We start from the raw sequence: 26,317 nt of genomic DNA, 5'->3' as shown, positions 1-26,317 counted from the left end.
GGCTCCTGGTTGCTGCGAGGATCAAGTTCTAGACCCTCTGCATCATCCACAAGGCTTGCGGGGCCTGCAACCCGCTACATCCAACTCTCCCAAAATACCTCCCTGCTAGAGCCCTTCACTCATCTAGTCCGAACCCTCAAATCAGACACTTTTCCAAGCAGAGAGTGGGGGGCGGATCTCTCTCGTCTGCAGGTGCCTCTGTCTGGAATGGCCTGCCTCCCCCTCTCAGATTTGAGCCGGATCTCCTTAAGTTCCGGAAGCTCCTCAAGACCTTTCCTTTCTCCACTTTATTCTCCCTTCCCCTTCCATGCTAAATTCCCCTCCTGCCTTAGACTGGCAGAATGGTTCCTTCTGAGATCTTACAGGGCACCAACCACCCCCCCGCACCCAGCTACCTCAGCACTTGTCCTCCAATGACCCGCCCCCAAGTCTTACCTGCACTTGCCATCACGGGCACCTCTGCCTACACTTGTCTGGCGGGCTTGAACCCTTGGATCCAGTCCAGTCCCTTAACTTCTTAACTTGCACATAGCAGTGTACCCCCTTCCCTCTCTGCTTCCCCCTGTCCATGTCCACCTCGCCTCCCTTGGCACACTTTCGCATGGGCCCTTCCGCCCATTTCCTGCACTTTCCCACCTCCTCTGCCCCTGCACTTCTGGCTGCCGCACTTGCAGGATCTGAATGTTGCAAAGCCTATTAGCATCGCTACTTTCTATGACCTGTTCCCACGCCCCATCCCCTGCTGTTGGTTGAGAGAGGTGGTAGAAGGGAGAACAGAAGTACCAATGAATAAATCTCCATTGAGAAAAGGGATAATCCTCCCACTAGGCATGTGGCCCTTTAAGCTTATTTACCATCTTCCATGACCAGTAGGAAAGTCAATTTATGATGTCATTGGACATGAGGAGAGTGGGGTGTTATATTCCATTAGCACAACCACCAATCAGCACAGAGGGAAATAGGGCATTATCTGCCCGGGCAGGCATACCTTCCCGGCATTCCTTTGCCACCTTCATTAGTGGTACGATGGTTCCTCCTCTGCTCCTGATTCTAATCGCACTATGCTCCCTGCCTGTGGGTGCCCTGTCCTTTGGCGTGCTAGAGCCCTGGGCAACATGGTTATTTGGACAGGTATCGGGTGATTTTCTGTTTGCTCCCCGAGTCCTTCCCTAGAAGTCTCCCTCGCTAGCTTTCTGCACTTCCTGGCATGCACGTTCGCCACCCACATGCTTGCTGGGCGTCAAGTCACACGCCACAACCCCTGCCCACTCTCTCTCTTTTTAGCTACCCATTGCAGAATCACCAGCACTGAGGGTGCTAATAGGGATGATGTCTGCGTTTCAGGGGCGTGCCAGCATGGAAACGGCCTGCCGCCCTCGGTGATGCCTGGGAAGTACACATCACTGTGGCTGCTACCTCGGGTGGTGGGTTGCTACTAGTCAGTATGACAGCATCCACGGACATTATTGCCATGACACTGACAAATGTTAAGGGGTTCTGGTAGAGGGCCAGAAGTAGGCTTTTTGATTGCTACTGATTAATCTGTTTCATTTGTATCTCTTAGGCATACCGTTTGGGGCACCATATTTGAGGAAATGCAAACTGGTAGCAAAGAAAGTGACTTTCTAACAGAGTGAAAGTAACTCAGAATAAACGAGTGCTGCAACCATGCAGGTAACTTAATATGCCCCAATAACTAGTGCATGTGGCCAGAGCAGCCCGTGTGGATATCATTGATTCAAGACCTTCCCTGTGGTAGCCCGTACTTGGCCCAGTTGGGATTTGATTGATAGGGGGGGCATGGAGATGAAGTCCAACCATCATGCTTTTGTTTTGCTTAAAGTCCCACAAGTGGGATCACATGCCCAGAGGTGGTCCAATGAGCTTGAAACACTTCTGGGGTTGCTTCCTGCTTATGGTCTTGTGGAGAAGGAATGCATCCTAGCAGCTCAGGCTGGACTGCCCCTTTTGGGGTGCGACCAGGCCTGACTTGCATATTTATTTCTTTGTTTATTTCTTTGTTTATTTTAACTTTTAATCAATGCTGGCCCTGGTCAAAGGTTCTCCGAACACTTTACAAAGATTGAAGAAAGGAGGTGAAAAAGAAGTTACAATGTTTTTCAGGACAAGCTAGCAAGACCAAGATACATAATGGGTAGGGAGGAAGTCTGGCTAGGTTAGGTGGAGGAAAGAGGTACGTTTTGAGGATTTGGCCAAAGGTGACGAGAAGAGGCAGTGTAGATGTGGGGCGGGAGGGCGTTCCGGGATCTGGAGGCCCATTGGATGAATGCCTGTTTTTGTAAAGGTATGATGAGGTCCGAGGAGGTATACGATGCAGAAACCTTTGAACGCAATTCTCTTGCATATGGGGAGCCAGTGACGCAGAGAGAGAGCTGGGGTGATGTGTGTGTGTGTGTGGTTGGGTAAGTGGAGAATGAGTCTTTCTGCTGCTTTTTGTATGGCTTACAAGAAGCAAGTTTGTTATTGAGGAGTCTGGGGATTGTGTTTCCATGGTCCAGCTTGGAGTGGAATAGGGCCTGGACTGCAGAAAGGAAATTGTGAAGGGTAAGTATGTGCCTTATCTTTTGTGGGCTGTGTAGCTATAGGCTGCATGGTTTGGTGATAGCAGCTGTGTATTCTGTGAAGGAGAGACAGGGTTGACCTTTAAGCTTAGTGACTTTACTGCTGTGGAGAGAGAGATGTGTGGGTTGTCAGTGGTGGGTTCTGTAATCCAGGCAGGTGAGATTGGGTGTACCGAGGTTCAGATAAGAAGGTATTCCACTTGAATGGGTTGAATGTTAGGAAGTGAAAGGCCGTCCAGGTGGTGATTGTGGAGCGACTGTTTCTGAGGATGCGTAGTTCTGAGGGTTAGGACAGTTTGCAGCATATTTGCAAATCTGTGCACTGGTGAAGGTGGATGTTGTAGCAGTGAAGAGTTTGTCTGAGGGATTCTACATATAGTTTGAATAGGAGGGGAGAAAGGGAATACTCCTGTGGTACCCCATATTCAACTGAGTTGGGATTTGTTCCATGGGGGATAGGGGGCATGGACGCAAAGTGTGTTCTGTCATTGAAGAAGTAAGTGAACCATTTTACATCGATGCCTGAGAGTTTCATCTTGTATGATACAATATTTAGTAGAATTGTGGTCAATCGTGTTGAAAGCTGGGGAGAGGTCAAGGAAGATTAGAAGGCCTGTCTGCCCTTTACCAATGATATTGTGGAGGTCATCCTGGATGTGTAGAGTTGCAGTTTTGCGCTGTGGCCCGGGTGTAAACCCTATTAGAATGGGTTGAGAAGGTTGTCTGCAGTAATATTTAGTTGGAGTTCGTTTTTGACAAAGCGCTCCATGGCTCTAGGGAGATATGGCACGATTATTATGTTCAGGGAGTGTTAAAAGAAGGGATGGTTTCTTCAGAAGAGGGACATTTGTTTTGAGGATGTTGGGGTTGGTGCCATGTGAGAGACAGGAGTTGATAATGTTGACCCAGTGTGGAGTGTAGATGAGGAATTCGAATCTGGCCTCCAATTTAGGTGTTGTATGTTTGGTAGATACATAATACCTGTGAGGTGGACTATATTACAATAGGCCACTGCAGACAATGGCGATCATGCGCACTGTGAGAAACCTGAAGGTGTCTCACCCACTAGTCCCCGGAGATCTGCCATCCAGGCGGCCAGGACACGGCCATCGCTTTTTGATCCAGTTCCAGGTGGTGGACCTGTGCGGGAGGATCACCTGGGCGAGGGGTCTTTGGGGAGTGGGAGTGGGACACCGGATAGCGGAATGTGGTATCCCCTTCCCTGTAACACATTTACCCCATCCTACCATCCTTCTTAGGAACTTTCTCACAGAAAGCTCTCTGTAAGAGAAAACAGATTAAAACCCAAGCCGTATACCTGTCATGTCTCGAAACAATAGTCAGGCAGGGTCAGGCAATTACTGACCATCACGCACACCTGACTTCCATTACACTTCCCCACATAGATAAAAGGCAGAGCATAAGAGCACATTCAGAGCGAGGCAAAGCACACGAGGAAACAGAAGTTCCAAGATGGCAGTTTAACACGAGGAGAAAGACGGTGAAACAGAAATGGATCACAAGGAGGAAAGTGCCCTTGACCTTTTCGAAAGGAACCGTTACTTTCATGAAACCTCTAGAATAGAAAGCATAAGACCAGGAAGCCAGGCTGAAGAATCCTGCATTGAGTGTTGGAGGTACCGGGACCCTCATGCATTGATGATCAAGGTGGGGAGAATCGCCTGCTGCTTTGGTAATGTCCTTAGCTCCTACAATAAAGCTGCGCCAGTGAAATCAACACAGCCGGTGAGTTGGGGAGACCGATACCAGACTGGTCTGTGTTGAAGCTAAGGTTATAACCGGCAACATTGTATGGTGAGCGCGGTAACGCAAACAATGTATAAAACGCATGTGGTAACCAATGCGAGTAAAATTGAAAAACAGATGAGTGATTGAACATTGAAACCAAGATACTATACCTTTGACAGAGTGGTCCTGTACCGCGTGCATGCTCATTGGAAGGTCTTTGTAAGGCATCCAACTGAGATTTGACAAAGGTGAAAGAGTGGCAAAGAACTGTGCATCAAAGTGGTCCTGCAGTGAGTCAAGCAAAATCCTGTGCACAATCGAAAGACTTCGATGGTGAAACTGCCAAGAAAGTAGATAACAAAGTAGATAAAGTTGGTCCGAGCCCAAATGAGAGCGATCAATTGAAAGCTTTGGGTTAAAGCAAGTTTGTGTTAGAGTGAATTAAATTGGTTGGAGCCCGGGAGAGGGAGACTGATTGAACATTGTGTTAAAACGGATCTGAGTCTGGCTGAGGGGGATCCGGGGTGAACCGTGAATCACCCCAGAAATTGGATACATGAAAATCCTTTGAGCATTGTGTTAAAGGGGATCTGAGCCCGGCTGAGGGGGATCCAAGGTGAATAGTGAATCACCTGAGAAATTGGGTATGTGTGACTTCCTAAGAGGAAAATAACTTATTGTTTTTCCCATCAGGCCTTCTGAAAGAAGAGACTTTGAAAGGCCAAAAGACTTGGGCATAGAAGGCCCTGATGCTAGTGTTTGAACTGTACCCTTGTGCTAGAGAAGCCAGAGACTTTGCTCAGCTCGAGTGTGCCACCTTGTCCGTGCTGAAAAACGTGGGGAAGGGAGGCCAACCCTCTTTTACATAACATTTTTTTCCCACACTATTTGTATTTAGAGGTAAGGATTGGCAATAGGCTTTTTAGTATAGGCCCTTTTGTTTTGACAAGACACCACTAGTACTGCATTACTATTATTTGATGATCGTAGCTTGCGCACATCTTTAGATTTAGGATTAGATAGATGTTTTTCAAACCCTTTTTGAAGTTCAATAAACACCCTTGAACTGTGGTCACTTGTCTGTTTTACTGTTGATACCATGCCTTCCCTACAGTATCGTTGACCCCAGTGCAACATTTTGTATATTATTTTCAGTAAGTTGCAACCAATAAATGCGGCAAAATGATTTATAACTTAATGAAGGTGGTTTGCACACTTTCCATTTAGTACAATAATACCCTTCTGGGAAAGCAGCTACGCTCCCTACTCTCCTGAAATACTCCCTATACCTCCTAAAAGATATCAGGACAGTTGTACGTTAGTTTATCAGTACTCTGATTGAAGTTAGGGCAACTCTCAACAAACTGAAATTAGCTGCGCGTGCAGAGTAACATAAGCAAAAGCTTTTTACTGTGGTTAGTAAGTGTGTGGATAAATCCTGCTTTTGTGTGACAAATGAAAATCCTTCTTGTCAGTCTAGGCTTCACAAGAGCACTCAGTGCGTCTCAAATAGGGAAGGTGGCTATAAACTTTGTTATAGGTATTTTGTCACTCCAGACCAACTAAACAAATCTAACCCGGACATCCCCCCAAACTGTTGGAGAGTATGTGCAGAGAAAGGCACCCTGTTTCACATGGTATGGACCTGCCCAAAAGCAGAGGGGTATTGGAAAGAGGTTGTGGACCACAAAAATACAATTACCGGTCTCACACTCCCGTGGGATCCTGGAATAACACTCCTGGGAGAAACCGGGGGAGGAGAATTCCCGTTGTCAGGACACATGGCGCGCCTATGCACACAACTCCTCCTGGCAGCAAAGATTGCTATGGAAGAATGCAGAGGGTCCCTATACACCGCTCTGGTGGTCTAAATGTTGGGAAATCGTAGTGGCAGAAAAGATTACAGTGATTCGCTCGGGGAATCTGACCTCATTCCTAAACACTTGGGCACCACTTATGGACTACTCAGAAAGATACCCAGCTCTCACCAGAAGACTCCCGCTAACACGCTGGCTGCAAAGCGAGATGTAGGAGGTGAGATGTAGAGGTAACCAAAAACAATATACAGAGATACAGCGAAGTGGAGTCCTCTCTAACTATACTAGGTGTGGTAAGCCAGACATAGGAGATGGACCAGAGGACATGTTTGAACAAGGGGTTTTATTAAAAATAAAGAAAATGCCTTCTCTAGACCATTCTTCTAAGGTGATGTCCCTATTCTAAAAAACAAGTGGTGCTTTTCAGGATGCCTCACAAACAAAATTCTGTCCTCTGTCAAAATCTATTGTAATCTAACATCTGCCCTACCACTATGAAAGGAAAATACAATATAAGTTTTAACTTAGGATAGGGGTACTCTTCCATAGGTAAATTGGTGGTGGCTGGTACGCTGACCTCCACCAAAGAGCTCTCAAAGTCAGCCTTCCGGCTGGTGTAGAAGTCCCAACAACAAAATAAATGTCTCACAGTTGCCTCTTGCAAAATACAATGGTCTTATCAGCCAGTCCGAACAGTTCCTAATGTATCCTCTCTTCAAGGATGTATTCTCCTTATTAAAGGTAACAGGTTCTTCTGATCTGTAGAGGTCAAAATTCATAAAAACAAAACTCAGTCTTTATCCCTGGTGGGATATTTCTTCTTGCAATCTCGGGTAGGCTACGAGCCTGCTCAGCCCTGTTTTGGTTGTTGCTTCTCTCACCCCCTCCTGGGATATCCAGATCCACAGTCCAGCATGGGCTGTGGGACTGCTTAGCCATGCTTTGGTTCTCGCTTCTCTCACCACCTCGTGGGGTATTTCGATTATCACCCCGGTTTGGGCTATGGGCCTCCTCAGATCTGCTTTGGCTCTCATATCCCGCACCCCCTCATGGGTTATACAGATCATCAGCTTGGTGTTGACATCTGGCCTGCTCAGCACTGCATTGGTCCCCACTTCTCACAACCCCCTCTGGGGTATTCAGATTATTAGCCTGGTGTGGGCTATGGGCCTTCTCATCCAGGCTTTGGTTCTCACTTCTCTCACCATCTCATGGGGTTTTTAGACTATACGTCCATTGTGAGCTAACGGGTGGCCTAACCGCCCTCCACCTGCTCCTCCTACAGCAGCGGGTACCTTCTGTCCAGTGGCAGTGCTCTTTCATGGAGGTGGTCTCTGAGACCAGTGTAGATCTGTGTTCTACAACCAGTTCTGGTATGAGCAGCCAGCCTTCTCGCATCCTCCTTCTCTGCGTGTCCAGCGTCAAAAAAGTGGGACACTGTTGCAGTTCTTCTAGTTTGGTTTTGTGCTTCCTTACTCGGCGGCCAGAGCTCGTCGGCTCATTCCGTTCACCAGAGTAGCTGCGTTCCACAGGTCACCCTTGGTCTCCACTCACCATGTCGATTGCGTGGCTCTCGGCTCAGCTCCTCCTGACAGGGAGCGATTTCCTCCTCTGTGTGCACGTGCAAGTTGGCGTTTCTCACTTTATGGCAGATTCTTCCTCCTTCTCTTGGCTTCTAGTTGTCTTTATGCCCCTCTCTGGACAGCAAGGGAATTATCCATTGGTTCCAGTCTTCACGATAGGTTAGCAAAAAATGCAGGTCAGAAAGATGGCATCCACTTTATAGGGCCCCTGGGCATGATTGCTTTGTGCACTTCCCAAATAACCAACAAACACTTGGGAGTTTGAAATAAAGGAAGGTGAAAAATCTTTACTCGGATATCCTGCTTGCCCTGACCCCTAGGGAGAATCATGCATAAGAGAGCACACTGCCCTTGTCCCAAAGGGGGTGGCTCATCCTTGGGAAGAAGAGTCGGCATTCCTGAATTCGTCACATAGGTCAGTGCATGAATTATAAGCTGTAGCCTTATTAAATCAGTAAATTGTTCCTCTTCTTTTTTTTTTCCCACCAAAATTCACGTGCACATGCATTGCCAGCTAACATTCTTTTGACTTTTCATTTCATCCAACAGAATTTTGCTTCCACAGGAGACAGGGTGGTGATGCAGTCAGATTCGGCCTCAACTGGGACCACGCCATCTTAGATGTGGGCTAGTTTTGTTTTAGCTGTGTGGGTGATGAGTGTCTTGGTTGATGGGATAGAATGTGTCCCATGTGTTGAATAGTGGGCAGTTTTAGCACTGCGCGTGGCTGTATTGTAGGTGGATCGGCAGTCTTTGAGGGGTTTTCTGGTGGAAGGACATGGGTTCTTTAGACATGCTCTTTCTAGGAATTTGGTATCTTGTTTGATGGTGAGAAGGGAGTCATTGAACATGGCTTGTGGTGGTGGTTGTAGGGTTTCTGTTTTTTGAGAGATATTTTTGGTCGATTTCTTGGGAGATGGTGGTGTTTTAATTGTTAAGAGGTTAGGTGGGGTTAGTGTCAGCTAATGTAATTTTGGGAGGGGTTCGAGAGCAGTGTTTGTGATGTGTTTGATTTGTCCGACTTGAAGGCAGGGCTATATGTCATAGGTGGAGTATGCTGTGTGGGAAAGTGATTGTGAAGTTGATGGTAAAGTGGTCTGACCATAATACTCTGTTGTGATTTTACACAGAAACCAAATGTGTGCAAGAAATCAGGATGTTGCCAGCTGTGTGTAGGGTACTTGATGTATTGGGTGAAGTTGCAGGGGGAGAGTGGTGTTTGATGTGTTTAGCATAGGTTTATACTGGATGTGAACTATCTGGGTTTAAATCGCCAAGGTAGATGTTGGTGCAAGGTGAGCTAGGGTTGTTGGTAGTGAAGTTAGGCCTTTAAGAATGGAATTTGAGATTCTTTCCCAGGGGACTGTAAATGAGGTGGATGAATGTGAGGTACGAGTGTGATGGAGGGAAGTAGCTGAGGAAGAGGACTTCAAAGATTGTGAATGGTGGGCAAGTGGGGTGTTGAATGTGTAAGTTTTTGTATAAGATGGCAATGACACTACTGGTTTTGTGTGGGCATTGTGATGAAACAAGGAATTCACTCTCTTTCCCCAAGGGGGAATCCCCTTCCTGTGAGGCTAAGGAAGTGAGCCCGCTATGTACCAATCCCCCTATGGGTGGCAGTAAGCAGGACCTCACAGGGAGAGACTCCCCTCTTGGGGATAAGGACTCTCTTTTTATCATCCTCAAACACTCAATACAATCGTATCAGTTGACAGACAACAAGACTCCCCTTACATATGCTATTGTAATGTAATTATAGAAGAAAGGTATCAGTCTGGTACTGTGAAGAGTAAGAACATAGGAGTCATGAAGAATGTCTGTCTGTCAATCACTTAGACGAAGAAACCTAATGGAGTTATGAAAAACACAACTCCAACACAAAGGAAGGACTATTCCGAGAAGCTGGGGAAGCCTGAGCGTTGCGTGATAAAGGTTGGAGGATCAAGTGAACCAGAGAGAGAGAGAGAGAGAGAGAGAGAGACCCCCATGAGTTTGAAACCAGCTGGCAGAGGGAAGCCGGTAACTTGTGGAGAATGCTGGTTTGCTAGTCAGCAAACCGCAGTTAAGAAGCAGTTCCTGGGGTGCACTACACAGATAACAGCGCACCGAGAGGTTGTTCGGACGCTGGTAGTCCTGGGATGCACTTTCCAATAGGGCTTGACGTGCCTAGAGTGCAGCATAGCATAAATAGAACGGGCTGGTAGGCAAGATTGTATACAGTACCCTTTGGATGCACTACAACAACCCTGACCTCCTGGTAATAGGAACCCAACCTTTGGTATAAGACTGTACTGGTTGATAGTGTGCATGAGTAGCCAGGCTTATCTCAAGAGGGGTCAATGTGAGCTGTAGGGGTGTTACACAGAGATTCACAGTGACAAGTATTCAAATAAACTCTTACACACAAGGTTTCTTGAGTAATCAATTATTAATATATTTATCAGTCAGAATAAGCCTTCTTCAGAACGGGCAAAATAACAGTAACACTCAAATACACTTAGAAAAAATACACACTCATAAGATTTCTAAATCAGCAAGTACCCATTTGGGATGGCCCACAGACATATCTACAACCTCAGGTGATTTCAATAGTTAGGGTGCTGGAGACATTAATATATCAATGTTACATATAGAATCAGATTTAGGAATATGTCAAAGGAAAAGGGTTATTGGCACAAAACAAGGGATCACACAAATATTCTGAAGCAGGTAAGTACTTTTGGTAACCCCCAATGCACAATTAGTTAACACCTTCCTGGAAGGAAGACATAACACCTAAGCAGAGGAGAGAAGAGTAATTCAGGGGGCCAGGCCAGCCAATGTTCTGTTAGCAAAGTCAAGGTGAACTGAAGCACTTCTTGCAGCTAAGTAAAAGTCATGCACAATGTTTTAGAAGTCTTTGTAAAATAAGAAGAAATTCAAAGTAGATCCACAAGCTGATTAGGCTTGTGAGGTAAAGAAGCAGTTAGCAATTCTACATCTGGGGTCCCGTACTCTGTTGAGGGGGCTCAGGCTCGGTCAGTCCTGTTTCCTGGGAGTCCGGAGGATCTTCATGGAGCTCTTGGCCAGCTTAAAAGCAACGCACATGATCCGGTGTTCATCTTCGTGGCTATTCGGTTCCAGCAGCAACTGCAGTGGAATTTCAACCAGCTCCGAGAGGATTTCCGGGTGGCTTACTTTGGAGTTCATTTGTCCCACCAACTCAAGGGGATAAGTCGTCCTTGCAGGGGCTTCTCTGTCGATACGAATTTGGAGTTTCAGCACAGCAGCAGGGCTTCACCGGGCAAACCAATGGTCCAGAAGTTGCAGCAGGCGTCCTCTTTAAGTTCTTCTTCGGATTCCTTCGTCCAGTGGTCGACTCTGCCTTCCAAGCCAAAAAGCCTCCCCTTTTATGCAGGTTTCTCCCATTCATTCCAGCCTGTCAGTCACCCAGCAGCTGGCCAATCACCTAAAAGTGCATTCCTGTCTCATAGGAGATTAAGCACAGGGAGTTTCGGGCACCTCCCTCACTTCTTGCCCCGGCCAGACACCCTGGAGCCAGAGGCAGGCTTCACTTGTGAATCCTGCCAAAGGCAAAATGAACAGAGGGACCAAACGTGGTTTGGCGCAGAGAGTACATCTCAAGAAGGACCTTTCCACAAAGAAATGGTGAAAAAAGAAGACTAGGGCCATTTTGATGAAAATGGCACCCATTGGTGCTTTATCATGGCTGCAAACGCAGCCCGGGGTAAAAACAAACAATAGCAGTAAAGCGTAAACCACTGCCACCAGCCATTCATCAAGGAAAGGGTAACATAAAAATATTAATTGAGAAGCTAGACAAAGGGGATACTAAGTAACCCCTCCAGCACCCTATTGTAAGATAGTGTCTGCCGGGTCTAGAAAGTTACAAAGGTAAGTAAAGTCAATTTCACTTTACTGATCTGGGAAACAGTAGTTTATTCCAGAGAAGGTATTTAACCCTTGGGGGAATCTGAAAGACTTCCCTGTGCCACAGCACTGAAGGTGCTGTGTGACACAATGTAAAAGATGATGCCTATGGAGTTTGTCAGACTCCACAACCAAAAGAAACACAGAAATCAAAATCACATTTAAATACATGAGAGAGTGGGAAAAAATGGTCTCACTCTCTCCAGGTTAAAAATTCAAGTCCAAAAAATCCAGCAAAGTTGCTGGGGGTCTCTAAGGTAGAGAGGAATTAGCACATTTCTGAGAATTCTCCCTAACATGGGCCACAACAGGTCTGACCAACCGAAGAGAATCCCAGGTGGGGGCAGAGCTTGAGAGGTGGTGGCAGGAAAGGGGAGAGACTGGAGAACTCTGAGGTTGCCGATACCACACACACATCGAAGAGTGTCCGTGGAGGGAACAGAAAAAGGCAGAGAATTCGTCCTGATGAATCCTCATCCTAGTGAATGGCAAAGTTATAAGAAGATTGAAAATCATTCAGGAACTCCTCATCCTCATCGCCTTAAATAGTAAAGTTACCAGAAGAATGATAATCATTCAGGGACTCCTCGTCCCAGTGAATGGCAAATGTATAAAAAGAATCAGAATAGATGAGTTTGGTCTAGAGGAGCGAGAAGAATTGTGAAGTACAGAACGCACTCAGAGACTGAATTAAGGATTAGAGAAAGTCCAGAAAGAACTCTGGAAAATCAAGGGAACAACTACACAAGGGCCTGGCAAAGCCCCTTGGAAGAGCTGGAGGACTTGTTACAAAAGATAGCCAAAGACAATCTGAAGATCGCATACTAAGAAGAGCTGTGCTGAAAAGCAATCCAGGAAAAGGGAGTCATTCTCCTGGCCTTTCGTTTGTGTAGTATATGATATGATATGGCATTTATAACACGCCTATACACAAGAGTTTCAAGTGTTTCATAGTGGTAGGGCTAAACCAGGTTCATTTTGGGGTGGAGAACAGACTTTTGGTTATGGACATCACTATTGTTGAAGAGCACCCTAGTTTAGTTGAATTAGGTAGGGAAACCCACAGTATAGGGAAAGTTAGGCATTTTCTTTATCATTTTACAATAAATGTTGTTGAACAAGGCACCTACGTGTATGTCTCCTCCTTCTGAAATACCACAGCAATCTCTGTGGTGGATGAGATAGTGTGGGGGTAGCATGTCGGGGGTGATAGACGTGGTGTGGGTTTCAGCCATTTGTATTTGAGAAAGAGCATGTCAGGGGTGGCTGTATGGTTTGGTGCTTATTGATGTCCTGTGTGTGTGCAGGTGCAGGGTGGCAGTTGAGAAGTGTGCATGTGTATGTAAATATTTGTATCGGTGGCGCTGTTAGATCTGTATACTGTTTGCTGTCTTTGTCTTTTGTTTGTGGCAACTAGTGGCAAACAGGTGCTAACAAGAGAAACAGAAATATATACAGAAAGATGGGTGCTACTGCCCTTAGCTCTGTCCACTCTTAGCTCAGGACGTCTGACTGAGTGGACACAATAAAGAAAGTAGCTCATATTGCCAAGCTGACCTTGAAGCAGTTTCACACGAAACGCATATACATGGGAAATGACAACCCAGTCCTCTTTCGTTTGGTCTTTCCCCCTTTTGTAATGGTTTGGCAGACTTAAGAAAAATGGTCTAGGAGATTGCTCAGAGCAATACCCATGGTTGTGATATATGATACACATTTCAGTCACAATGCTTTAGTTTTGCTTGGGTTTGATGAAGAGCATTAGGAACAACTTGATGGATTTATTTATTGTGTGTTTGTAAGGCGCTTATACATTAAGAAATTGAGTTTCAAGGGGGGTGCTGTTGAGCAGCCTGCAAAATGGCTGCTTAGCCAGGAGGCTCTCTTGTGCCACCGACAGCAATCGGTAAACAGGCAGCGTGATCCTGCACCATAGAGTCCAGAAGTCAGCTCCACGACTTGCCGTGGACACTGGGGAAACACAGTTTGAAAATTGGAAAAAATCGGAGAAGTTGGCCCGAGATACGGACATTGGCGCTTCCTGCTGATTGAGCCCGCGCTGGACCTGCCGTGCTGTGATGGACTACGCGACCCCTGTCTTGGTCCGGTGGGGCGAGCTGCACCGGCTGAGGCGGCGGCTGCTGTTCCGGGCCGGGCTTCACCTGGGGCGGCTGCAGCCTACCGAGGGACAGAGGAGTGCCGCCCGAGGTCCCTGAGACCCACTAGAGCATGGGTGACGAGCTGCGAGGTGTGCCCCCTGTGACAGAGTATCAGCGCCTTGCCTGTACCGCCGCGGACTGTGGCCGACTACTGTCGGCCAAGGTAGGTGCGCTGGAGAGGGGTCTAAGAGGCGGCGCTGCTGCTGTGGTCTGGGGCCCCGCGGCTGCATGAGCCCCCGCCTGCACCTCACTGGGGCCCGCACTCGTGGGGGCTTCGCTGCTGTGGGCCTGCCCCCCCTCTTTGCTGCTGAAGTAGTGTGGCTCCCTCTTCCCTCCTACCTGCCTGAACTCCGGTCGGACTGGAGGGAGACTTTGACTGTGGGCGCGGTCCCATTTCCCTCACTCCTGGATCTTGCCTCCTCCCTGTGAAGCAGTTGGAAGGTGAACACGCAGAGCACAAATAAGACGCTGCACGGAGCAGCCCACGGACAATAGAATTAGTTGCCTCTCGCCCCAGTACATCACAGGTTAAACACACGTTGGTAGTGGGGGAAAAAGAAACAATTAAGGGGAAAATTAACCCAAAAAAGGGAAAAAGAAATAAATAATAACTTTGTCTGGGGGATATGCTCATCAAATGTGCACGGACCTTTGAGCACTGAAATTCCCTCTCAATCCCAATCTCGCCAACACACTGCCAAGAGCCCCACAATATCAAGCTCACATTGTAGACCTGGCACAAAACGGCACTGTGATCTGCCCCACTCTCTACATCGACTGCAGCAATATCTCCATGCCTTAACCTGCAATTGCCACCCTGGATCCACCCTAACATCACCATCCAGCCCAATACTTGCTGGTGGGCCCGTAAGGACAACTGCTGCGTTGCCACCCCCCCCGCGCCTGCCACTGCTGGAGCGCCATCTTGGCACACCGGCCCGGCTAGCCCCACCTGCCATTCGCAGCTGCGCGGCAACCAAATACTGCGCATCTACACGCCTGCTGGACTGAAAGCCACATAGTAAATGTCTACCTGCCCTACCCATTTGGGGCACTGAGAACTATACAGCTACCACAATCCACCCTCTGAGCCTGCTGTAATATACTGTGGTGACCGCCTTGCTCCCTTGCCCCCCTGGACCCAGCGGAAGGGGGCGTAGTCCCCCAGACGCCCAACATACGCAACAACCTCATATACCTGAACCTGCTGAGGGAACATCAGCCCACTGACGGGCCAGCCATCTGGACAGCTGCTGTCACACTACCTTGGCACCTGGATCGGCACAGGGCAGAGGCCTTGGGGGTCCCGAAGTACGCAGACATCAACTAACTTGTCCGGCGAGCATCACGGCCCACTTTTACGATGTCCAACAGGTCGTGGGGGGCTAACAAGGTCAGAGCTATGGACAAATTTGCCAAAGTGGCGCCCAGGCCTGAACAAGGGAGCTCCTCCACAGGGCTCGAGGACATGGACATGTCACCAGACCCCCCTCAACCTGACTTAACGCTAATGATGGAGTCCATGGCCAAACATTTCACATCCTCTCATGAGAAACTTGACAATATGAATGCGAATGTGGCATCGCTAAAATTCAAGCTTGATCAACATGGGGCTAGGATTACTGAGGCGGAAACTAGAATTGGGGCCAATGAGGATGGGGTCCAAGCCCTACAAACTACTGTCACGGAGCTCGTCCGTGACATGAAGCAGGTCAAAGCCAAGTGTGATGACTTAGAGTCTAGATCACGTAGGAACAACATTCACACTGTGGGCGTTCCCGAATCAGCACTCAAAGGGCGGATGGAGCCTGCGGTTGAAAAGCTGCTCAAAGACTTACTTGGGAATCCCGAGCTGTCCCCGTTCTTTGCTATGGAGCGAGCACACCGCGCATTGTCACCTCGCCCCAAACCTGGTGACTTCCCCAGACCAATAATTTCGAAGCTCCTAAACTACAAAGACAGAGATCACATACTCCGTCTGGCACGGGAAAAAGGGGAGCTAAGATTAGATTCACAAATCATCAGAATCTTCCCAGACTTCTCCACAGGGGTTCAAATGGAGCGACGACAATTTGGAGGAGTGAAGAAAATACTCAGAGACAGGAAAATCAAGTATGCAGTGCTTTTCCCTGCTCGCTTGAAATTTACCCACTGCAACAAACTATACTTCTTCACGGTTCCAGATGAAGCAGGGAAATTCATAGAGGCACAGATCACACTAAGAGACTCGGCGGATTATTTGATGGACAATGACTGAGGCAGACAACACTCTTCGCTTGAGGTGGGCCTTCCCCTGGGTGTAACCTGTTATCCCGCCCCAACTCTCATCCTTTCCCCCACCTCATTCCAGCTTGAGCCAACTGAGCCCCAATGATGTCATCCAAAAAGCACCCTCAGCTGAAGGTGAGGGCATCCTGGATCCTGATTGCTATAGCTGCACATGTTGATACGGCACCTCAGCTGGCCTGGTTCACCTGCAGACATCGTAGCTTGCGGTTCAACTGTTATGATCTCTTATCTTGCATCATAGAGCTACTCTTGAAACCTAGTACATCAATAGCCATTAGGAGAAGAATGGTGTCTTCTTCACCGTAGTATTTGCAAATGTTGGTCACACGGCAGCGGTGACCCCCCACTGCAGCTGCAATGCCTACTCAGGCGAAATTGTTGAGTTTGTGCCCCTGTTGGGCCTGTGATCCAGCGTTGCTGAGTTGGGGATGGCACGCTGTAGTCCGCTCTATGGGTGGGAATTATTACACTGCTGGTTGGGGTTGGGCAGTGAGAGTGGGGGGTGGTGAAGTTGGGGAATGGAATAAGAAAACTGGCGGGAAAGCAGAAGCTGGGCTTGGCAGGGCGTTGAACAGTGACGGATACTTCAGTTGGGATGTCCCATAATCCCACCTCATGGCTATTAAACTGATGACATGGAACGTTCAGGGGTTAAGCAACTTCACAAAAGCCAGCAGGATCACTGCATACGTACGGAGACACAGAATCAAAATACTTCTTCTGCAAGAGACGCACACCCTGGGGCACCTTGCATCAAACTTGGCACCAACCTGGGGACCTAATAGGTTCTACACACAATATTCTACCCAGTCCAGGGGGGTACCGACTCTGATCCACAAATCAGTCAAATTCTCACTGCACACGAGTCACATAGACATGGGGGGCAGATACGTAATCCTTCACTGCACGTTGGCCAATGAGGAATACTTACTTGTAAACACATATGGCCCGAATATTGACACCCCTGAATTCTTTGATGAGGTGAGCACCCTGCTCATGAGGTATATTGGGGTCCCCATCATATGGGGGTGGGGGGGACATGAACATGAAACTGGATAACGTTCTTGACAGAACAGGCACAACCCGCAGAGTTATGTCCCGAGCTGCCCGACGATTGCATACACATATGGCTGCCTGAACATACGCGATGTATGGAGAACACTCCATCCTCACATGAGAGACTACACCTTTCACTCAACAGTACACAACAGTTCCTCCAGAATAGATATGTTTCTAGTATCGGGCGGTCTGATAGGCAAGACTTGAGACATCCAGATACTGGCGCGTACACTCTCAGACCATTCCCCGGTAACGATGCAGATCGAACTTGGGCCCGACCTACCTATTCGTCCTGCCTGGCATTTCAAGTCGGAAGCACTACGTGACACAGTGTTCAAAGCAGAGATCCTAACGGACATAAATACCTTCTTTGATTGTAACAAACGGCCCAATCCTTATGGGAAGCCCTCATAACTGTCCTCCCCAAGCCGGGTAAACCTCTTGATGAATGCGGTTCCTATAGGCCGCTATGGCTTATCAATACGGACACAAAAATATTTGCTAAGGTAATAGCAAGCAGGTTCCTCCCAATCATGCCACACTTGGTCCATGCAGACAAAAGTGTCTTCGTCCCTGGCCGCTCAACAGCCCTCAATATTCATCGGCTCTTTAATGTAATGTCCAGAAATGACCCAAAGGCTGATGCGGTAGCGGTCACACTAGATGCTCAGAAGGCATTTGACATGGTGTCCTGGCAATACATGTGGCCAGTATTGGAGAAAATGGGGGTGGGACCAAGCATGATATCCTACATTAAACTGCTATATACAGGGCTAGTAACTAAAGTCCTGGTCAATTCCCTAACATCTGCCCCCTTTGCGCTGCAAAGAGGTACTCGTCAGGGCTGCCCCTTCTCCCCAATCCTATTTGGCTTGCCATCGAGCCCATGGCTGATAGTGTCAGGGACCGGCACACCCGCAAGAGCATATGCCTGCAGGACACACTGGGAATAATTTCATTATACGCTGATGATGTACTCTTTTACATCAGAAACCCATCTACACATTTAGACCCGATCATCCGTGACATAACGAAAATAGGCACATATTTCGGCTTCACCATTAACTAATCCAAGTCAGAGATGTTCCCACTTACCGCTGTGACCCAGCAGCCGTCATGCGAATTTCCCCTCCGTTGGTCCCCAGGCGGCATTAAATATTTGGTGGTTCAAGTATCATTATCTAAATCCTCCCTACTGGCTGATAACTACGCTACCACAGCGCAACTCCTAGAATCAAAAATGGAAAGTTGGCGCGACCTCCCACTCTCTCTTGCGGGCAAACTAACTCTAATACAAATGATAGCGGTCCCCAAGCTCCTCTGTGTCTTTACCAATGTCCCAATATGGCCTGGGAAGCAATACTTTCAGAAGCTACACTCTGCGTGCGCCCAATTCCTTTGGCATTCCAGTGCGGTTCGTAAGAAGTGGCTACATATGACTCTTCCCTATGAGAGAGTGGGCTTCACGGCCCAGATCTGACACGATATTGGATCGTTGCACAAGCCCAGCATGCCACACATTGGTACGTACACCCAATGGCACCCCCTCATGTGAAACTCGAAAAACTGGCAGGGGAGGAAACCAATATCATGTCCCTAATTCTCCACCGCACATACCAAACAGACGCCCCAGCAGATCCCGTGGCTACCACGATCATGGCATGGAACCAGCTATTGCACTCACACCCTAAGCATCGCCCATACTACAAGTGGCTACCCATTTGGCAGTTCCTGGGTCTCACCCCCACTCACGACAAACACCTCCTGTGACATTGGCTAGGCCTGGGTTACCGAGCACTGACAGGCCTATACCCTGATGGGAAATGTATTACCCTGCAGACATTGCGCCCGGAACACTCGGGCTCGGCGATAGAACTGCTGAAATAATTCAGACTAAGAGAGGCAGTTAGGGAAATGTGGCCCTCCTATCCAGACGAGCCCCCTGACGCACCCTAGATCCACTACATAGCCAACTCCGCAGGCAGTAGGGGTATAACGTCCTCTCTATATAAGATGCTGCTGGGAAAGTCTGAGAATGCACCCCCCAAACCACGGGACGAGTGGGCGGAGCAGTTGGGATTGGAAATCACAGACGTCATGTGGAGCAAAATGTGCTTGCACACAAGCAAAGTCTCCCTTAACACCAGGTTCCGATGCATGCAATACAAACTCTTCAATCGACTAAACTACACACTGCACAAACTGGCGAAATTTGCACATAACCAGACTCGCACTTGCCCGAGATGCAGATCCGAAGCGGCACACGTACACATGTGCTGGTCCTGCAACGTGCTTGTCGCGTTCTGCACAGCATTGACTGAAGCCCTCTCAGAGATAATCGGGACCCCAGTGGGCCTCAACCCATTAGCCTTACTGTTCGGGATGTGGGCTGGGGATGAGGAGAAGAAAATACCTACATTTTTGAATGTGAGCGCCATGGTGGCCAAAAAATGTATATTGCAATGTTGGAAGCGCCGCTCCCCCCCTGCATGTGAGATGTGGTTGAAGTCCCTGACTTGGACGCAGACATGTGAGGAGGAATATATCAGCTCCCTCCCCACGAATTCCCGTCCCAAAAATGTGTGGACAGACTTTTGTAGCTATCTAAATAACAAAGACTATATGGATCTTGTCTCCCCCCCCCCCCCCCCCCCACCCCGCCTGATGCGCAGGATATGCCAGGACCCCGAGAAACGGAAAGCACAATGGGCTAACGGCCCACCCCATTGTATACTTTTTGAATGTTTTATAAGACCTAATTATAAGTTTGTAACTGTTTGCGTACTGTGTTGTTTACCCGCTGCTACTGCCTGCCAATAAAGAAAAGTTAAAAACAAAAAAAAAAGAAATTGAGTTTCGAAGTGCCCAAAGGAAGAGGAGGCTGAATAAAGCAGTGACATAGACATTGTTGTTACCCATGTAGGTTTGGAGGGGGCAAGGGACCCAGCTGTCATCTGAAAATAAGTGTTTACAAAATGTAAATGATTAGGTAGATGTTTCAAGACTTGAAACTGCTTGCATTAACAGTTATTTATTTGTTTATTTTATAATGCAAGAGAGAGATTAAAGCCATCTTGAGTTGGTCCATGTCTGAGATATGCTCAGACATTCCTGGCTTTTAGGCTCCCATCAAAATGCATTTTGGTACTTGTGTTCCTTTGTTTTTAGTGTAAAATGCAACTGCTACCAATGCACAAGAAACCATAACGACGTGAGATAAAAAGTAATTGCAAAACATCTCAACCCTTACAGAGGACAGAAAGATTACTTTATTTCTGCATATTTTGTATACAAGTTCTGTAAATATGCAGTGCTTTCAGTGGGTTTAGTCCTTAGTTTTCGATAGATACAGTGTAGTGTGATATTTTGGGAATGACAGGCATGTGAAAAAAATACCTTTTTTATCCGAAGTGTAAATAAAATGACTCATTTGAAAACCAAACAGACAGCCCTACTTCTCCTTTTCTGCTTAACGTCACTTGTTAAGGGCAGGTGGCAGGGACGTAATTTCCAAGAAATACCAGGGGTAGCGGAAGTGACATCACATGACACTTGACCTCCCAATGACATCATAGGAAATGCTGGCATTTGACCGTGCCCCAAGTGACATCACAGGAAGTGGTGTAATGTCATTTGACCCCCCAAGAGATGGCACAAAACCTTTCACCACTTGACATCACAAAAAGTGACTTCACATAGCATTGTCCATCAGTACACAAAGAAAAATATGGGTATGATATCAGTTCATACAAGAATTGATCATCATAAGCAATGTTATTATCAGTGTGTCAAGGCCCATATTACCACTGGAAGTGTATGAACCTAAATCCCCTCTTTATGTGGATCTGCCCTGCTATAGTTACATGACTAAGGAGCCGAATCACATTCTTAGGGGACAGGGGTAGATAGGCGGTTATAGGTATAGGGGAAAGCTAGGATAGAAGGAGAAGGGGGGACTATTTCACCACAGAACACATGTTCTTATGGTCGATGGTACACAAAGTACAATGATTTGGGAAGTTACCCTTTGCATTCTTTACTGATGCTACATGTTACCTTCAGGTTAACCTCTAAGTAGGATGTGTTGTGTTGTGTTGCGATGTACTGTTTGCTGTTGTTTCATGGACTACATTATTTCCGAAAAAAACAACCAGACATCTCCAATATTTATTCACTTCAGAACCTAGAGCTCCGTTTAAAATGGGATTGATGAGTGCCTTGGCAAATACTGATAGCTGGTCATATTCCTGTAACTCTTATAAGTGCTTGCATAACTCAAGAGGAAGAAAACATTTCAAGCTCGTATTTCTACACATTACTGATATTGTTCTCTCACAGTTTGAATCAAGTATAATTGTTCTATTCCATGTACACATCCTACCAGATATGGTCTGTAGGGGTTTGGTGTGTTACAAAACCGAATTAGCAACATTCAGAATCTGTAATTCCATTTAAGAATGGAGGGCTTCTACATTGCCATTTTAGTGCTGCACCTTACCAAAACTCCGAAAGGTAGAGTACTTGCAGTAATCTGCCTGCAAACCTGCCGTGCAAAGCACACATGGGAAGAATGGGTAGGTGAACATCAAAAATGTTCAGCTGGTACTATAAGAAAACATGTCAAAGCTGGCTATGCAAATATATGCCAGGCCTGACCGGATGCACTATGTTCAGCTTCCACTTTAAACGCAGAAGAGCCTTTGGCAGGCCAAGCATTGCTCACTACTGAAATGCCTTCTGAAGACATTCATAATTTCATTGTTCTACTTGACTCATGGAAGAAAATATGAAGTCACTCATGTTCTAATTTATTTACATCTGCCTTCCCAGTTCATCTGCTTAAGCACTTAGATACCTTTGAGGTTGTAGCGTCACTGTCCTTCCACATAAACATGAACATACACATCTAATATTACAGATCTCTTTGATGTGAAATCATTGAATGTAAAAACTATCATACAACAAATGAATCATATGTTGCACAGAATGCATTACACATTATCATAATGATCTATCAAAGTTTGCCGATTCTCCTTTATCGGTTATTTCTGTTCAATTTGTAGGAGCCAATGGAAACAACAAATGTAATTACACCTACTTTGGAAAATCTAAAATAAACATATTCCAATAGGATAGATCAAGAACATGTACCATGTGAAATTGTTGGACTAAAAAACAGAGATAATTTATGTAATCAAAGTGCATTTGCTAAAATTATTAATGCTACTGTTCAAATATGTATGCTCTAGCTTTAGTGTTCAAGTATGTTGAAGTCACAAAATATATAGCCCAATGCAATGTTGCATCTTTGGCATTCGCCATATGATCTAAATATGTCCTCTGCCCAACTCTGCTGGAAACATGGTGGACTGATATGGAAACACAATTCGGGGCTTGGAAAGACATTCAGAAATGATGTACCTCTTTCCACCTGATCTGAAAAATATGGCCTGGCCTTGTGTGGCTGTAAGCACAAAATGTCATATTTCTGGCATTCTACAGAAACCCTTTATATTGGAAGGACTGACACCATCATCCATGGGGGAGGGGGTATAGCTATTAGTGCTGCCATCAAATACATGTTTGTGGACACAGACTTGGTATGTTGATGTCGTATTGTATTTGTATACAACACATGTAAATAGTCTTGCTCGCTTTTCTGATGGTGGAGGTGTGCAATTCTTGCTACTGCATTACTCCATGTTTCACACCAATAGATACATTTTGAGTCATTTGATAGAAGTCATGATTTTACATTCCACTCGGATAGTAGGAGAGCATTCCAAAACGTGTATCGTTCTGGTGAGAGTTTTTACATTCCCCTTGATCTACCTTACATGTTGGAGCTTCAAATTCGTAGTTAAGGCCATCCTCGGGAGGTTAAATGATGGGATAGAGACTAAACCTTCTCATGGATTTATGTTATGAGTGTGGTTGTAAACTTGAATTTTAGCGAGTGCTTTTTTCAGAGGTTTGGGTAGCATGGGCAGCATGGGCACATAAAACTACTTTAGGGAAGTGTTCACTCTGTGGCATTTTTTTCTTTAACGTTAAGACACATTTTATGGGCATGCCACTGTGCTTAACCTACTAATATATTGTTGCTTCCTCATATTCAAGTGAGCTTCACATAGGACTCCAAAGGTGTTATTAGGCAAAGTGTGTGCTGGTTCTATCCGGTCAATATGCAGGGCTGTCACCAGGCGTAGGGACCACTCATTACTCATACCTCTGAATTGATAGGTGGAGACTCCATATGACAGAGATCCCCCTTGGCAGACCCTGGATGAAGGTGTTTTGGCATGATGGTATGCACAGTGCAAATATCCTCCCATCCCTATTACAACAGAATAATCAGTATTAGAGCTGAGAGATACTTTTATAAGACACTCATATTAAGACCACACATTAGCTGGTCTAAGTCTGGGCTTCTTTGTGTGGGGAGAACCATGGCACCTTCTAGGCTCCTCCCTTTGGGGATAACACATGACTCCTCATACCCGTGGCCAGTGAAGAGATTTTCACCCACTGTAAAGAGTGGACCATCAGGCAGAAATAGCTTGGGGGGGACATCCACTTGTGTAATCCCATACTACCCAGGTGTTACAGATTGGCAGTTACCTTTATCTCTCATCCTAGGTCTGTCACCTATGCTGGATCAGGTAAGTGCCATGAATAATTGTGGTCTAGAATGTATGTTTTCAATGAGTATGTTTTTTTGAGTAAATTGCTTCAGCTGCCTTTCAGTTATGTCAGACTCCTATTGCAGTGTCGAGTAATAACATGCTGGATAAGGAAACATTGGGAAATGGCTGCTGTATCACTTCCTAGTCAAATGTTGAGAAATTAGCAGTACTTCTAGGGACATGTATGCTGGTTCTCTTCCCATGAGAGCCGGACAATGCAATGAGCTGCATTTACAGGGTCATATTCATCTTAGAATGCAGACCCTTCGCAATTATTATATACATCTGTTTGATTTGCAGAACCTGGCCAAGCCGTTAAGATAGCTCAGTGGATTGAGTGCTAGCTGCTGCGATCTGAGCGTGATCTGCAGGTCGCAGGTTCGAAACCTGCAAGGCCAACTCAGCCTTTCATCCTTCCGAGATTGATAAATGAGTACCAATTTCGGTTGGGTGATATTGTATGTAAATATGTGCTCTGTAAAGCGCGTTGGATTAAGGCGCTATATAAATGACACATCATTATCATTAAAGAATGGTGCTGTCTTATCCTCAAATCTGGAAGATCATTTAAATACACCAAAACATTATTTTGAGTTTGAGGTTTGTTATGAGTTACAACCTAATAGGCACCAGAATGTCTATACAGATGAATTTGAAAATATGTTTGCACTAGAAGAAGATGACTTGTCCTTTTTAACACAATCATCTACAGAACATGTAGTTAACATTACTGTTGTAACCGAGGAGGAAAAGATGATTTCTGAAGTTCAAGGAAATCAAGAAGACAATCAAAAGGTATTTGAAGGCTCCCGTTACACTGTGGAAGCTGTTCTGCTGGTTATCATTTGCTTTGCTGTTAGATTTAGAATTTCAGATGAGGCCATAGGAGCATTATTGTACTCAATGTGTTGCATTTTACCGGTATCCAATAGAATGATTAACTCTTTATTTAAAAGGAAGTCACTTATTAAAAAGTACATTGCATTTCCTAAAATAAGAAACTACTGTTCCTTTTGCAATGAAAGTGTTAGCAATGAGGCAAAGGTGTGTAGTAACACCCATTGTTTAAAGGGTCTTACTGAACCTGGTGCAGTTGCTTTTTTTGTTCATCATTCCATAATTGATGCGATGAACACTCTGTTTAAAAGAAGGGATTTCACAGAGGAAGTGTGTACATATAAATACGAACACCATAAACAGAAAAGAAACTTGGTGATAGCAGATGTGTATGATGGGATTTCATATAGAAATCCTTATAATGCAGGAATATTAAAGTGTCAAAACAGTCTATCAGTTTTACTCAACACAGCTGGAGTGAACATTTTCAAAAGTAGCAAACTGTGCATGTGGCCTGTTTATTCGATGATTAATGAATTGTCCATTACAAAATGAAAAGCAAAAGAGAACATTGTTGTTTGTGGGACTTGGATTGGACACACAAAAAAACTATATATGGACATACCTTCATCCTTTAACTGAGGAATTAATGCAGTTGGAAAAGGGAGTTACATTTTTAGATCACAAAGGCTCAGAATGTGTATGTCGTGGTGTTTTGCTTTGATGGACTTGTGATCTACCAGCTCGTTGTTTAGTGACCAGCAAGCAGTTCAATGGCAAATTCAGCTGTTGGTCATGTTTGCAACCAGACATCACTTCAAGATTCGGAATGGGTGACTGTCATGTTTTCCCATACAGTGATGGGGATCCTAATCACGGACAAAATACAATGTGCTTGATGATATAAATGAAACATTAACGAAGTTGCAAAGAGGTGAACGTGAATATTCAGTTCATGGTATGAAAGGTCCTTTCCGTTTTCTCTACCTAGCGCATTTCCCATGTGTTCAGGGATTTCACTTAGATTACATGCATGGAGTTTGGGCTGGAGTGATGAAACTGATGCTGACTTTGTGTGGTTTGGCAAGTTTTTTGAGAACATGAATTTCTCAGCACATCCTTACAAGAACCAAGTGAGCAAGACATTACAATCTATCAAACCTCCCCTTCATATATCAAGACCTCCCTGTAGCCTTGAAGATATACATATATGGAAATCATCAGAATACAGAAATGATTTGATTTTATGGCAAATTCCTGTTTTGAAGGATGTATTGCCTCATCAGCTTTTTGCACATTTTTGTCTTTTGGCAAAAGTAATCTATCTACTTGATAAAGAAAATCAGACATTTGCAGGCATTGCACTTGCAGAGAAATGCTTGCTCATGTTTATGAAACTATTTGCGCAATTGTATGATAAAAGATTCACGACCATGAATACTCATCAGTTGGTTCATCTTTTAGACTGTGTGCGCTATAATGGACCACTATTTGCAAATAGCGGTTTACATTTTGAAAACCTAAATGGATATATAGTGTCCCATATCTCTGAAACACAAAATATAGAAACACAGATTCTTAATACAGTGACACCAATTCAGGTGATACCCTTACTAAAAGCAA

This window comes from Ambystoma mexicanum, chromosome 5q (genome assembly GCF_040938575.1).
Source record: "Ambystoma mexicanum isolate Mex_15411 chromosome 5q, UKY_AmexF1_1, whole genome shotgun sequence".
In the NCBI taxonomy this organism is placed as follows: domain Eukaryota; kingdom Metazoa; phylum Chordata; class Amphibia; order Caudata; family Ambystomatidae; genus Ambystoma; species Ambystoma mexicanum.
Note: the sequence above shows the minus strand (reverse complement) of the source record.